General features: G+C 47.7%; 1 pseudogene across 1 annotated transcript in view; it reads right to left on the bottom strand.

Moving 5' to 3' along the window:
* LOC146809781 (uncharacterized protein ZSWIM9-like) overlaps window positions 1–13,661 on the bottom strand; it is a 133,858-nt pseudogene that overhangs the window by 73,530 nt on the left and 46,667 nt on the right. The window contains exon 6 of the transcript XR_014966485.1: window positions 11,889–11,994. The product of XR_014966485.1 is annotated as an uncharacterized protein ZSWIM9-like (transcript). The remainder of the gene's footprint in view (window positions 1–11,888; window positions 11,995–13,661) is intronic.

Below are 13,661 nucleotides of genomic sequence, written 5' to 3'. Positions count from 1 at the left end.
CAATAGCCGTGCAGTTCTGATCTTTAGGTAGTCCTACGATGAAATAGACGGAGATCTTTTCCCACGGAGTCATAGGGGTTGGCAGCGGACGCAGGAGGCCTTGTTGTTTGCAGTGATCGGTTTTCATCTGGGCGCATATGACGCAGTTCTTGACCCAGCGTAAGATATCCGGCCGAATCGATGGCCACCAGAACTGTCGCAGTACCTTTTCCAGGGTTTTGGAGCCACCCATGTGACCGGCGCTGGGGGCGTCGTGACACCAGCTGAACACGAGTTTTCGGAGGCGGAGAGTAGGGACCAGAACCCGGGATCCACACAGAGGGAGGCCTTGCTGTATTCGCCACTCCCTGTGGCTGCGCAACCAGGACGACCAAGCGAAAGTTCTGATACCTCGTTTCACTCCGTCTAGGAACGATTCTGTTTCCACTCCTCCCACCACGTTGTCGGGGGTAATGATGGCCCGTTCTGTGTCTGCCAAGGGGAGACAGGCCATACCCTGGCGGGACAAGGCATCCGCTTTTTGGTTCTGGGTTCCTGGTCGGAACGTGACAAGGAAGTGGTACTCCGCGAAGAAGAGCATCCACCGTTGTTGTCTGGGAGTGAGATGCCGAGCAGACCGTAAAAACTGGAGGTTACGGTGGTCGGTATAGACCGTTACCTGGTGTTGCGCCCCCTTCAGCCAGTGTCTCCATTCCAGGAAGGCTTCCCTTATGGCCAGCAGTTCTTTCTCGGCGATTGTGTAATTCTTTTCGGCGGGATTGAGTTTCCTGGACATGTAGGCCACAGGGTGGAGATGGCCGGTGTCTGGATGTCTCTGCGACAGAACCGCCCCTACTGCGATGTCCGAGGCGTCCGCCTCCACTATGAACGGGAGTTCGGGTTTGGCGTGGCGCAGTACAGGGGCGGTGGTGAAAGCTGTCTTGAGCTGTTCGGACGCCATCTGCGCCTCGGGTTGCCAGGAAAACGGAACGCCTTTGCGGGTCAGTCTCGTGAGAGGGGCCACCAGCTGGGAGAAATGGTGGATAAAGCGCCGGTAGAAATTGGAGAAACCGAGGAAGCATTGGACGTCCTTGACAGTTGTGGGCGGAGGCCACTTTACCACGGCTTGCACGTTCCGATCTGACATGACTTGTCCGGCGGGGGTTAGGAGAACGCCCAGGAATTCCACCGTAGTCACGTGAAATTCCCACTTAGTGAGTTTACAGTACAAACGGTGTGCACGAAGGGCTTGCAAGACCTGTCTCACATGGACGACGTGTTCCTTCGAGTTGGACGAATAGATAAGGATGTCGTCGATGTATACTATGACTAATTTGTCCAGGTAGTCTCTCAAGGCCTCGTTGAGGAAGAACTGGAAGGCGGCAGGGGCGTTGCAGAGCCCGAAGGGCATCACAAGGTATTCGAATAACCCATACCGCGTCTTGAAGGCCGTCTTCCATTCGTCCCCCTCTCTCATCCGAACTAGGTGGTACGCCCCACGTAGGTCCAGCTTGGTGTACAGGGCTGCCTCCCGGACCTGTTCGAGTAGCACCGGGATTAACGGCAAGGGGTACTGGTTCTTGATTGTTACTGCATTGAGCGCGCGATAGTCAATGCAGCAGCGCAACTCGCCGTTGGCCTTCGGGATGAAGAAAAGAGGAGAGGCCGCGGTCGACCGAGAGGGGCGAATGAATCCCAACGCGAGGTAAGTGTCCAGGTACTCTCGGAGGTGGCTCGTTTCGGGTCCCGTGAGCGCATAGACACGGCAACAGGGGACGATAGCTCCGGGTTCCAGGTCGATGCGGCAGTCATAGGCCCGATGGGGTGGCAGCTCTTCGGCCTTCTGTTTGTCAAAGACGTCCGAATAGGAGCTATACCAAGCCGGGAGAACCACTTCTTTCTCCGCTGCCGTGGCGATGTGTTGCGGAGAGGCCAACGGAGGGGCTGGTGGCGACTCAGTCAGCGTACAGTGTTGATGGCAAAAGGTGGAACAAAAGGAAAGGGTGTTCGCGGACCACTCTATGGTAGGTTCGTGTTTTCTCAACCATGGTAGCCCCAGAATGAGCTTGCACCGGGGTGCTTTGATGATGTTCAAGGCCAGCCATTCGCCGTGGGTTTTCCCTATGTCATCCAGAGGGTCAGCGTGACATAGCGAATGGGCCCCGAGTCCAACTCCTTGCCGTCTACTGCATAAACGAGTTCAGGCGTGTGTTTGGGGAGAAGAGCGACCCCCAACCTCTGGGCTTCAGTCTCGTCCAAAAAGCAGCCAGTGGCACCTGAATCGATCATGGCCCGAATAGTCCGAGTGGTATGATCTATCTCAACTTGAAGCGAGAGGAAGAAGTGGTCCGGTTCTGCATCCGCGTCTGCCTCTACCGAAGGGATGGAGTGGTAGCTTGAAGGCTTCCCTTCGTGGTCCTTCAAGCCTGGGCATTTCCCGCCTCCCCATCTCCCGTCACTGCCGCGGCTTGTCCTGCGCGAGGCCTCCCGACCTTGGGTCGAACGGGACATTCTCGGAGATAGTGGCCTTTTTTGCCACAGTACAGACAGAGGCCCTGTTTTCTGCGGTAATCTCTCTCGCTCAACGTTAGGGACGCTCTTACCGCCCCTATCTCCATGGGCTCGGGACGGGCCGGCCCGTGATCAGGCGCTCGCGTCAGGTCCGAGGACGGAGGGGGTCTCTCCTTCCTCCTATGGTCCCCCTTTCTTTCTCGGAGGCGGTATTCCAACCGTGAGGCAAGCTCCACCATCGCGGCACAGGTGCGTGGTTGGGGGTCTATTTGTGCGATGACGTCCTTCAGTTCCTCCGTCAATCCCCGGTAAAAGATGGCTGACTGTTTCGACTCGGGCCAGTCCGTTTCCGCCACCAGCCTCCTGACACTGTTGAGGTATCCGAGGAAATCGGAGCTGCTCTGTTTGAGGTCGAGAAGATCACGGTCCGCGGAGAAGGTGTCGGCACGTCGGTCGAATGTTTTCTCGAACTCCTTGCGGAACGTATCCCAATCATAGAGCAGGGCGTCGTCCCTCCTGACGATAGGGACTGCCCATTGGGCCGCATCTCCTGACAGGTAAGAGATAAGGAACGCCACCCTGGACTGGTTAGTAGTGAACAGCTTAGGCTTACAGTGAAAATGTAAGAGAATCTGCGTCATGAAGACCTGTACTTTCCGTATATCCCCATGGAACCGCTCAGGAGGGGCCAGGGAAACGTGCGCGGGCATCTCAACCACTACCTGGGGCGTGGGGGTAGGCCCTATGGGCCCGGCATCAAAGGGGTTCCTTTGGAGCCGGTCCATCCGGGAGTGTAGGGCAGCAGTTTCCTGCCGTGAAGCAGCTAGCTCTCCCTGGACAAGGGCCAGGGCCGCCATCACATCCTCTAGGGTGGTCATCCCCTAGGTCAGCGCGATCGGGAGGAGCGTTAATTCGTGGGCCGATGATTCTGTCACGGCGGCCGGGGAATTCTCTCCTCAGGATGACGCTGATGCTTAAATGGGGTCCACCTCCCATCCGTCCCCAGTCCGGGAAACGTGTAACACACACGGACTATGGAGACAGGTGGGCGAGGGAAGGAAGAGAAGGAGCAGCTGGGAGAGGGACCTGGAACGAAACAAGCACACCGTAAGACACACGTCACTTGTGACCCTCCCGTTGCCTCCCCCCCACTCTGTAGTGAGTTCTCACCTGCTACCTTCCCACCCGTGTGAAGGAGGGTCCCCCGGCCTGGGACGGCGTGAAGCTCAGTGGAATGCAAGCACTGGCTTACGGTCGCAGAGCCAGGGCGGACCCTTGAGACTGGTTCGGAAGGTCAATGGGGCGCGACCTCTCTGGGAGCAAAGACCAGCACTCAGACTGCAGTGCTTAATGCCCCAGAGCGCGTCCCGGATCAGGGTCACTCACGGAGAACGAAGAAAGTAGCCTCCCTGAAGGCTAAAGAAAAAACAGTACTCACAGTTACGTAGAACTGAGAACAGAGTGAGCGCTGCCACTCTGAACCCGGAACTCCGTGGGCAGAGGAGCGCCCGTGTTCGTGCTTCTACTCTGGACCCGGCACTCCGTGGGCAGAGGAGCGCACCAGTTCGCGCTGCCACTCAGGACCCAGAACTCCGTGGGCCGAGGAGCGCGGGAGATCTCTTCAGGAAAACTGGAACGTTGAGGGCTCTCAGACGCGTACCAGCGTCGGGGGTCACCGGCGAGGATTTCACCTTCGCGCTACCACTCTGGACCAGAGGAGCGCCGGTGGTGACATCCAGAAGGCTGGGACGCTGAGGCTTGGGAGCTCCCCGAGGTCTTCCTCACGGCGGAGCAGCCGGCTAGGACACACCGCTGGAGCAGGGGAGTCTGGATTCAAAGGACGAGGGCGAGGCCGAGGACACAGAACTGGAACGTTGCTTCAGGACAAAGAGTGATACTGGACAGGCAGGAAACATCGGCACCGCTTGTTGTCCGTCGGCGGCTTTATCCGCTGTCGCGCTCGACGCAGGTCACGTGGGGCGTGTTCCGCCGGGCGGTCTGGGAACTGTAGTTCCCCTGGAGTTCGTTCGGCGGGGAAGGCGTTGCGGTGATGCGCGCAGCGCGCTACCGGTTCTCGCCACCTGACACAGTGAGGTATGACCTGATATCAAGGAACTGCATTCAAAAGGATATGTCTTACTTTAGAACCTTGTTTTATCCTCAATCTTTTCTAATTACAGGGTTGTTAAAAAGGGATACTTTGGATAACAAAGACTTATTAGTACACTTAACAATTGCATAGCCTTTTAATCCTGACAGTGTGTTTCTGCAGACCAAGTGCTCTTACTACATAATGCCTACCAGTGTGCATGATATGACTCTCACACATTGTAGCCCTCATTGGGCACATGTATAGTAGTGCTTTAATTTACAATTGGCATTTATATAACCATCACTTTACGCGCTCTCCAAATAGGCCAAGGATTGTATGTGCATTTAGTCTGAACACCTTAATGACCCAGTGGCAAGCACTGTGAGACAGCAGTACTGCCTTCTGCCTCTGGACTCTCAATCGTGCCCATCATAAATGTCTACTTGCAATCTGAACTCACCCAGACCTGAAGGCGACTCATTTCACAATTTGTACTATAAAAGTATGTTTTGTGAAAATGAAACTAGAGAAACTCATCATCTCCATAAAGGAAATACTCTTAGAGAACACCGCATGAAAGAAAACACTTGAAATGTAAACATAGACTGCTTTGGTGGCACAGATTACCTTAGGGTGTTTACAGTCATTGCTGAGAATTTAAAGTTAAGAGCATGAATAATTAAAGACTGGCCGGATAATAGTAGTAAAGGAGCCTCATGAGAGGGCCCAGGCCAATGGTGGTATGGGAGTGGGGCAGTGCTAATGATGATGGGGAATGGAGTGTGATGAAACACAGACAGTATTGGTCAAGTTGAGGGAGTGCCAGTATTGAGGGTGTCGCCAAAAGTTCTGGGAAATTGGGTAATTTTCCTTTCTGCTCCAACAGCCTTGCATTCATCTGTGACCCAAACACACCCTTCTGCTGCTTGGCAAGAGTAGGAGCTTTAGTCAAGTTTTTGGTGCAACACAATGGAAGCACCAATGTCCTGTATAATTTTTAGTGCCAGAGTAAGTGGTCATGGTGAAGGACTTTGGAACGGAGGGCAGGGAATTGGTCAGAGTAGGTGACTGCTTCTTTTCTGGCCTCTTCTTACATTTTCACTAGAAAAGTGTGGAACTCTCTTCTTACTGTAGCCACCCTCAGTTTTCACACAGTTGCTTCACATTTGCGTTCACTTGTTTTGCACAAAAACTGTGTATCAGATTTGTCTGCTGTGATGTTTACTTTTGCCTTTGTCCCATACTGTCATTGTAAAGAAGTTTTTTGTTGTTGAATATCTTCAGACAAGTACATAGAATTTTATGCCGTGCCAAACAAGTTATGTTGTAATTACTTTAATACAAGGGGATGTTTCTTAATATGTAGATCATTGTGTTGTGTTAATTCTGCATAACCTTTTTCATATTCTTTTTTGGAGCCACAATGTTGAATTAACATTGAAATTCCTATTCATTGACATAAAGTGGTTTATAATCTGCTTTTGTGGAGATAATTCAGGTTCGGGTTTACTTCTGTGGTGATAGAACTACAAGATGAAAAGTCAAAGTGGGGACTGGTCTTGAAAATGAGTTGTTATTCACACAGGTGCCCAGTTGACCTATTCTCACTATCTGTATATTAAATAGAATCTGAAGACTGCTTTTGCAAAATTTGAGAGTTTCGACTGGGCTGGTTTTTGGGTTGACACTGGTCTGTGTTGGGCAAATTAGGGCTTTTACTTGAGCATCTTTGGGACGGGTCTAAATATCCAGCAACACTGCACACAGTGTGATTGCACTCCTCTATGCCCGCCACATTTGAACAGTGAGCCCACGCCTTGGGCACCAAATTCAAAACGCTCATCACATGCTTTTGCAATGTAGGCACAGCGCTTCTTCGTGGTTGCGCAGACACACACACCAGCTGCCAAGTGGGAGGGGGAGATAACGTCTTCAATAGCAAGCTCTCCCCTCCCAGGGCTCCTCACACAAGGGCCCCTTCATCAGCGCTCTCCACGTGCTGGTCTGTAAAATCAAACACTCTTCAGCTCTTTAAGAGAGAGCACAATAAAGCGCTTTGTATGTTCTTTCTTTGCTTTAAAAGTAGAACAGTCTAGTCCTTCCCCTGCACCAGCCAGGCGCAGAAACTGCAGACCGTCCCACCCCACACAAATCAGGGGCGGCGCTCCTCGCACAGCTTCCAGCTCACCTTCCAGGCAGGTTACTTTTAGATCCAGCAGGGATCTTTCCTGAAGTCTTTTGTATCCCTGAGATTTCCAACAGGAGGCCAGCACACACAAGCCCTTGGAGATTCTTCACAAGCAGGATACCAGAGCAGGGCAAAAAGAGCCAATCCCTTTCCTCCACCACAGACTGAAGCAGCTACTTCACGACCAATCCACCCCTCACTCAGAAAAGGCAGCACTCCATACACAGTCGTTCTGCTCTTCTTCTTGGCAGGGTCCTCTTCTTTCTTGAAGCAGCCTCAAGTCCTGGGGTTTCAGGTGCCATACTTATACCCCATTTTATCATTGTTCTCTTTGCTGTAAGGGTCTCTGAACCCAGTCTGAACCAGTCCTGTCGTCCCTAGTGCTGCATGACCTCAGGGGGCGAAGACAGCATTGTGAAAAAGGAGACACAGCCTATTCAGGTGCAAATGAAACTCCTCCCACCACTCTAAATGCAGACCAGGTCTATTCACCCCGGCGATGAGTCACCCAGGCAAGGCAGGGAAAACCTCAACCCCTAGTGACTGTCTAGAGTGAATGCACATCCCCAGCTCCTGCCACTCAAACACCAGACACTCAATACACAAACGGCCAGAGGCACACAGGATAGTTAAGGAAGAAAATGTGTTTTAACAAAATGTATCCTACCAAGGACCATTGGGTGGTACTTTCCAATACAGAGGGACAGGGGATAAAGGGATGGGTCACCCCAAGTGACTACAGTAGCTCCGCATGACTAGTGTGGGGAAGGAAAAAATTATTTTTTAATGTATAACCCTCACACACTCTAATAGTGTCATGATCGTTCATTATCGGGTTCACCCTGACTCCTAAAGGTCAGGGTGGGCTCAACCATATTCCAGGGAGCGCTTATTAAAAGGGTGACTAGGGGGTTTAACTAGAGAACAAAAATCCCTCACCTTCTCCAAGGTATCCCTTTATTAGCGGAGACGGTGGGGAAAGTAAAAACAATATCTTGCGGGTAATGTGGACTATTATGGTCCTATGACCCTATTTCAAACCAACATGTTTCAGCTCTACTCTAAGGCTCAAAAAGGTCCGGGACTTTCATCAGGGTTACAGAATGGTACCTCCCTGGGTTATCGGTGACTAGTTTGTGCCTAACGGGTCAGTGATAATACTTGCCCATGTGCAATCTTTGTGAGAAATCGCCCACAATTGTTGTTGTGTGTCAGGAGCGGGGCACCCTGTAGTCACATCTTCCTCAAGGGTCCTGCCCCAGCTATTCAGCCTAGTTTCTCTCTGTGTCTGCCGGCTTTTGGCCAAAAATTTCTCACAACGTCTGCACATGGACAAAACTGTCAGGGTTAGGAATACTGGTCTGTGGGTGGAGAAGGAGGGGATGGGGGTGGTGCAGCAAGAAACCACTGCTGCATGCCATTCACACTGTTTTGGTCAGTTTCAGGGTGGTAAAAGGACATGAAATAGAAACATTGTTTCACCTCCCAAGAAGACTGCTCCCTCAGCACTGCTATACATAGACAAGCACTCAACTCCACATAATTAAACAGTAAACCACACAATTCCACCCCACACAATTCAGCTCCACACAACTCCACACCACGCAGCATTTTTGCACTCCACATAATACCATTCTACACCACATAATTCAGCTCCACCTAAGTACATGCTACCCAATATCACATAAATACACCCCTCATCAAACAACTCTATGCCACATAACAATCCAAATAAATACTCCACACCATGCCACATATTTCCAATCAACAATTTCACTCAACCCCACACAGTCCCATGCCACACTTTTCAACTCCACACCACATTCCACCCCAAACCACATACTTCCACTCCACAACACAATTCTACCACACACCACATGTATTTAATTCCTAACACACAACTTCACATCGTGCCACAAAATTCAATAACAAACCAAATAATTAAACTCCACTACATAACACCTCACAACATGCCATTCCACATAATTACACTCATGACACACAATTCCAGTACACTCAATACCACATAATTACTATCCACATAATTCCAGAGTATACCATGCCACATAATTCCACTACACAAGCCACGACTAACCATTCCAATCCAACCCACATAGTGGAGAAGTGTAGCTCAATGATTAGAGTGGCAGACCCTGATGCAGAGGTCTAGCCTGGGACCAGGGTTCAATTCCCCGCCTCGGCGGGTCTTGCGCTCAAAAATTCCACAGACCTGATAATTCTCGCCTCGGTGCCATTCCAATCATGGAGTCCCACTCTGCAACTCTGGGCAATAGCTTGCTTAATCTCCACAACGCTAAGGATGCCTGGCCTCCTTGGGGGTGCCCAGGAGTGGATGACTCACAGGGAAAGCCAGGATGGGTTCCACATCGGTATTCGTACAAGCGCCTTGAGACCCTTGCGGGTGAGTAGTGCTCTATACAAGTATCAATTTACATTTACACAAAATTCCGCTACACACCACATACATCCACTACACTCAAAACTAAAACATATAAGTAAAAAAGATTTTAATTTACAATGCCAATATCTCTAAATCTCACAAATGCGAGACCTATTGCATTGCAAATGCTTTTTTTTTTAACACTGAGGTTCCAGCCTGGTGACTTTTTCACCTCTTCTCAGGATACCACTCAAGGTTCTAATCCTGCTGTGAAAGGAGTATTAAACACTGTTAAAGCGTCAGAACACTAATGATCTATATCAAGTGGTTGGTACATTGAGCAAGGATGTGGATTTGAATAGAAAGCCAGTCAGTTACCTAGCTTCTCTCACCAGAGTAGACTGCCGTGACTTTCCAGAATGTGTTTTATTCCCAAGAGACTGTGATTGGCCATCAAGAGGATCTTCATATTGTCATAGATGTTTAAAAGATGGGTGCATGCGTATGTTTGTTCAAACCAAGCTAAACGTAGTTACTCAGCCGGTATTTTTAACAGAATAAAGTGTGCGTTTCACTTCCTTCACGCCCAGTAAGGACAATATTATATTCAGCATTGGAAGCGAGGCGCTCAGCAGGAACCTTTATGCTTTTTTCGTCCACTGCATGGGGGTTAGTTCTCCTTAGCAAGTATTCGATAGATACGGCCCTCCAGCTGCTGCTGTGTTACTCTATTAAGTATAACAGTTTTTCGACAGATGAAATCAAATCTCTGCTAATCAAGAAAATTGAGTCAAAAAGGGGACTTGTTGATTAAACGTATCCATGGAAAAAGGAGCAAGTTTGACTTCTGAAGTAGGATTGAGATTAATGCAGGCGCACCAATACTGAAGTCATGAACTGGATCCGTTTTTCGCTGTGTGATTCTCTTTTTTGTAATCCACGAAAAGCTTGATTAAATGTTATATTCCATATATATGGGCCAAATGTTATGTCATACTCCCCTGAGTCTTTTCAAATTTAAATAATACAGTCTTGTACCTCACCAAGAGACGAATACCCAGCTACGATTATAATGTTATAATGGTCCCATTTTATGTATTGAAATCTAGAAAAATGTATTCGACCAAAGGAATAAATGTTTTGAGGTAATTGTGATACAATGTTGATCTTTATTTTGTGACACAGTCCAGCATAATTTGGCGTCTGTAAAGCCCCCACATTTCAAACAAGGAGACGGAATACCATTCATGGTACTGAGTGTCTCGTGCTTAGACACCTCACAACCAACAACATCTTGTGAAGATCAGCACTAACTGCCTGGCAATGAGCAGTGTACTAACGTAAGAGACTTAAAACCAATGGCATCAGACTCCAGTTATGCCTCACTCACACAACATTCATATTCTCCCAGCTCATTGATTAGAGCGTTGCCATGACCAGCCAGTAGGACCATTCTGTTCTGCATGCAGTATAACTCAATGTTCAATCTAGCATAATACATCAGCTCAGCACAGTAAACAGGGCTCGGTCTGAACCCAATAACTCAGGTTCTCCCTGCTCACTGTGACCTCTCCTCCCCCAACAGCACCAATGTAGCTCACAAAAATACAGCACTTAAACATGATACCACTGTTGCGTACTACACGGACATTCTCAGAAGCACAACATAGCACAATTCCCTTTGACCTCTATCGTATGGTACTCCATAAAATATGTCTGAAGATAGCCACACTCTCCTGTGTCCTACACATCACAGCAACACACCACTTTGCTGCAGTCCAAAGAAGTGCACTGCAAGGCCATTGCACAACTCACACCCTATGCCATTAAACCCTACTTCCGTCTACTCCACAACAGCACTAGGTTATACCACTCAACTGTATGTAGAACCGCTCACCACTGGGTCCCGTCACGTGGCCTCCTTAACCTCTGTAGTCTCATACTATGTCCAATACTGCACTGTAGATGGGCCTCAACTCGGCCACACTTAAACACCACCACATGTTTGATAAGAGCTCCCTTTCAGTTACTTAAGTACCATTTCCCCCATAGCCTCGATACCAGACATTTTACCTGTAATTATTCCCTCCACATCTCTCTTCTTCACAGGGTGACCCCTTCACACTTCAAAGCAGACGCTTACACGAAAAGCAAGCGTTTGCTGTGAAAGTGTGAATGGAATACCCTGTGATCATGATACCACAAAAGGTGGGGGACTTTAGTTGCAGTGGACTGAGAGTTTTGTAGTAGAAAGAAATGGAGGGAATAATTAAAAGTTCACTTTCTGGAATGAGGCTATGGAGGAAACAATACTTTACTAATTGTGAACGGGCGCTCTTATCGAAATAAATAAGGCAATAATTTACATATCTTTGAGGGACTAATGTCTATGGCTTTGTTAAATGGGTGCTCCCCGACACACACTTTGGCAAGCTGTACCTTTTGAGAATCTATGGATAAATGTAATTAAACTTATGGAGACGATTATAAGAAAGTCTACACACCTTGAATTGATACAGAGTGCATCTGGCTATATGAACTCTGACAAATTACTTCACTACCTCATTTGAAGTATATATCTACATTAACTTTAGATAGGAATGTTTTCCAGGTTATTCAAAATGTGATAATATTTCAAGGCGGACTGATGTGTGGGCAGAAGGTCACCTGTGTACTAAGAATAATTACGCCTGGCCAGCAGTACAACCGTCACTTACCGGGTCAGGAAAGTACAGTAGTGCACTGGACGCTCCTCAAGTTATACATGGCAACCAAATGTTGGCGGGAAGCAGAGCCTAAATTTGAACTCCACTTGTCAAAGACCTAACAAAAAGAAATTAAGCTGTAAAAACTGGAGCACTGAGAATTTTTCCAAAAATACATGATGTTAAAAAGGGAACTTTTTAAATAAAAAAAAAGCAGAAACATACAGACTGCCTGACTCTTGCCCAGCAATGTATATTGTCTATACCTTTGCTACTCTATGTCCATTTTATACTGTGCTACTTCGTCCCGTAACCACCTTCTGCCCATACCTATATTATCTCACGCTATACAGTGCTTGCCAGTATCTATTTCCCCCAACCCTTTACCACCAATCCCTCATAGGGTAGCTCCAGCTCACCTGCTACCAAAATGATGCTTAACTATCACTTTTATAGTAACTTTCAAACAGGAAGTGTCAAATAAACATGAAACATATTATTTATTTTTAGGTTTGTTTTTGAACTTTGCTTATAAAGAAAAAGTACTTTTCACTGAATGCTGAATGTATAATTTGGAGCAACCCTTGGTTGTTTCTCCTGAATATGTCAGTACAGTTCCCTTTAAATGTGTTTCAGATTGTTGTTTAGGTTTTGGTGGTGCTCACAATATAAATACAACAGTCGTCTGTTTGACATTTCTGGCCTTCAATTCTTAAAGCCAGCACTTCAAAATTTGTAATGATCTGAAAAGTTTTTTTTTTATTTTTTTAATAATAATGCATGGCTTGATAAAGTTAGTCAAGAAGTGCAAGATTGGTGCATGACCTAAACAAAACACTATGAACCCAGATAAAGAAGTGCAATGTTAGCACCTTTGGACCGTTGCAAGTGCTTTATACAGTGAAATTCTATCCATGGTATTTAATGATAACCCAAATTTCTATAGCTTTGTTTTGCAATTAGTATGAGCTTTTTCAGGGCTGTCTGGGTCCGCTACCTCCACACTTTGGAATCTAGGATTATGTCACAGGATGGAGATTTGCTTCTTAAGTAGGATCATCAGCAACGAGGGTGCCGATGATGATGTGTGGTTATATTTGGCTTTAAGAGTTTTTTGGTATGTGCAGTCAAAAGTCTTTATCATTTCCGTTTTGGGAAGAATTGCCATGTGCATTTTACGGCTTGATCTATGTCTCTGAGGTAATATTCCTTATGTGCGGTTAGGTTACATAATATCCCTTTAAATTCAACAGGCTGTTTGATTGGTGTTGTTTTATTGCATTATTAGTTGTCTTAGAGAGTTAGACTGTTTAGTATGAACAGTGGATTGCGAAAGTGAGCTCAATAATACAATCCAATTAGTTGGTCTCTATGAGGTGTACTGAACATGTGTTTTGTTGGGGGTTGTGAATGTTAGTTGGTCGAATATGAATTTTGCTTGAAAAAAGGAATGACAAGAGGCGCTTGGCAAAACTGGAACAGTTGGTTTAATTAAACGTAGTGGCCGGGAGAGCAGGCACAAAGTCTGTGTCTGGAGACTGTTTCAAAGCACATTGGTTTCGACCGTCATTTTATACATTACATGGAGCGTCATAAAACAATTTACGCATTCCTTTGGAGACAGAAACTTAGGCCTAGTCAGGCATGGGGAGTGCGTGATCACTGCATGTGGTGTGCATGCTGTGTGTTCCCCCACCTGTGATCTGTCAATCATTTGCTTCAGGCCTAGGTTGCATGGCCTGCCTGACCACGTATTTCCGACTCCGGGTTGAGGGGGAGAGCATA

Source organism: Triturus cristatus, chromosome 7 (assembly GCF_964204655.1).
Source record: "Triturus cristatus chromosome 7, aTriCri1.1, whole genome shotgun sequence".
Lineage (NCBI taxonomy): Eukaryota > Metazoa > Chordata > Amphibia > Caudata > Salamandridae > Triturus > Triturus cristatus.
The sequence above is the reverse complement of the archived record's forward strand: the minus strand, read 5'-3'. Positions and strand labels throughout refer to the sequence as shown.